The sequence below is a fragment of the Dreissena polymorpha genome, chromosome 5 (assembly GCF_020536995.1).
Source record: "Dreissena polymorpha isolate Duluth1 chromosome 5, UMN_Dpol_1.0, whole genome shotgun sequence".
Classification (NCBI taxonomy): Eukaryota; Metazoa; Mollusca; class Bivalvia; order Myida; family Dreissenidae; genus Dreissena; species Dreissena polymorpha.
Window position 1 is genome coordinate 48,786,293 of NC_068359.1, and position 3,009 is coordinate 48,789,301.

Below are 3,009 nucleotides of genomic sequence, written 5' to 3' on the forward strand. Positions count from 1 at the left end.
GTAGTGAATATGAGCCAAAATCATAGGAAAATGGGTCTTATGCCATATGCAGCAGCATAGACTCAGGACCAGCCTGTGCAAATTGTTCAGTCTAGTCATAAGATACGTGGTCCGCTGTAAGTCATGCAAGATTAGAGTGAACTCATTAGCGGCCAGGATAGCTCTTTACCAGTCTTCAGGATGCGCAGGCTGGTCTGGAGCTACGCTTACCGCAAAATGGCTTCATACTCATTTTTGCATGATGTGAGTCAAGCAGTTTCTTGTTTTTAAATGTTCAATACAGTGTGTATTGGAGGCAAAAATTTACAAAATATAATTATTTGATAAACATTTAATTTGATACAATATTTTATTAAAATTTTAATATATTTTATAAAAATTTTATAAACATTTTAATATATTTTAAAAATATTTTATAAAACATTTTAATTTATTTTATAAAACATCTTCAGCCTGACCTGTTCCCTCTGATAGAGGTTCTGATGGCAGGCCCGAAGCAGTTCTCATAAAACATTGTGTAGCTCTCAAAGTTATTCTTCTCTCGGGCCATCACATCCCGCGCCAGATCTGCCAGGCACGTGTCAGGTGTTACGTGAGAAAGTCACACGGTCATCTTTCTCCTCGCAATTATTCATCAGCTTCTCGTAGAAGGACTCGGTCATGTGGGGCTTCAAGATCGTGAAACTTTCTTTCATCACCTGAAATTTTTATTACTGAAAATCATCTATATATGTGTCTTGTTCTGAGAAAATTGGGCTTAATGCATGTACATGAGTGTAGTTTCATAATAGCCTGTGCAGTCCATACAGGCTAATCAGGGACAACACTTTCCGATTTTATGGTATTTTTGGTTAAGGGAAGTCCCTCCTTACCGAAAATCAAGTTTAGGCGGAAGTGTTGTCCCTGATTAGCCTGTGCGGACTGCACAGGCTAATCTGGGACGACACTTTACGCACATACATTATGCCCAGTTTTCTCAGAACTTGACTCATATATACTACTCAAAATTTGCTAAGGATCAATTTTGGATTACGTTCATTTTAAATTGTTATTTTGCAGGTTTTGATATTAGAATGTGTGTTTTGATTTTATTTTTATGTATTGATTTATCATTGTTGCGTGACGCTGGCTGAAAATAGCTAAGGGTGATCTTCAAATTACACATAATATAAAAAATGATCCTTAGCAAATTTTGAATAGTATATTTGTCTGCATGATATTTCAGGGTTATACAAAAATGACTCTTTTTTTCTTAGATAATTCAGTGTGTTTTTTTCACCATTTTGGGAATGGGGCGGGACCCTTTGGATTGGGAAAAATTGCAGCGTTTTGACCAAAATTGATATTTGTGTTGTCGTTTTTTTATTAACAAATGCTTCAAAAATGAGAATTAAAGTGTTTTTGAATATTAAATTTAATCAAGTTTAATCTTGTAAAGCTGGATGGAGATTAACTAAATGTTGTTAAATTTGTATTTTTATTTTTTTAAACCTTCAATTACCCCGGTAGGAATTAAAGGTCCATTTTGGAAAAATCTAACTTTTTTACATTGGGAAAGGGGCCGGATACCGGCCCCCCAATTTAAAACAACAAAAAAACAATGACTATTAAATTAGTGGGATTTCAGAATTTTGTGAAACAAATTGTATGTTGCTCATTTTCTGACGTGTTTGTGTTACATTAGTGGACTGGTTCAACCCAGAAAATCAATAACAATCAATGTCAAACAAATAATAATGTTTTTACAGTATTCCAATTTTTATCTATTGCAAAGCACTGTGGATGTTTATGTTCATATAGATTTAATTATTGGATGCTATAGAGTGTATATGTTTGAACACAACAATAATAGTGCTTATGCTTTCAATATCTTGACTTTGAATATTTATTTTAAACAATTTTACTATTAATTTAAATTAAATTAGATTTATAAATAATCTAGAATTTAAGATACATGTTTATATGTTTGCAATATTTCACATAAAAATAAACAGTTAACATCTTAAATTTCACATAAAATCCGCCAACATCTGCAGGCACTCTACCAAAAATACATCAATAACTTAACCCTTCAACCCTCAGATACACATTTTGACCCATTTGCAGTCCCTTAGAAAATCAAATTAGGGGCCCCTTTTCTTAATAGATTCAGGTTTCTAAGACTTACTTTCCTACTCTAAGATACTGATAAGCAGCAAACAGCATAAACCTGAACAAACTGCAAGTTACTCACAGGCTGTTCTGGTTTTATGCTGGTTGCATATAGCACAAAGCCATCTTCAATTTGCTGCTAAGTGGAATAGGGTTAAGTCCATCAACATCCCCCAATACCGGTTTTACCCCATACTGGTCTAACCCCATACCAGTCAGCCCCCATACCAGTCTACCCCCCATACCGGTCTAAACACATATCGATCAACACACCATACAGGTCTAACCTCCATACCAGTCTAAACCCATACTGGTCTTACCCCATACCGGTCTAAACCCATACCGGTCTAACCCCATACCAGTCTAAACCCATACCAGTCTAAACCCATACATGTCTAACCCCATACTGACCTACCCCCATACCAGTGTACCCCCCATACTGGTCTACACTCCATACCGTCTACACTGCAAACCAGTCTACACTCCATACTAGTCTAACCCCCACACTGGTCTAACCCAATACCAGTCTACCCTCCATACCGGTCTAACACCATACCAGTCTACACTCCATACCAGTCTACCGTCCATAGGAGTCTAATCCCAAACAAGTCTTACCCCTCCATACCGGTCTACCCCCATACTGGTCAAACCCCCATACCGGTCTAACCCTATACCAGTCTAAAACCCCATACCAGTTCCACCCCAAAACTGGTTTACCCTCCCCCCCCATACCGGTCTCTTCCATAGGTCTGTGGGCAGCGCAGTCTCCTCCACCCGACCCCCTCTCTGCCAACACCAGGGTCAACTCCTTGGACATCTTTTTACGCAGCTCCCATGATCATGTGGCACTCATGGTTT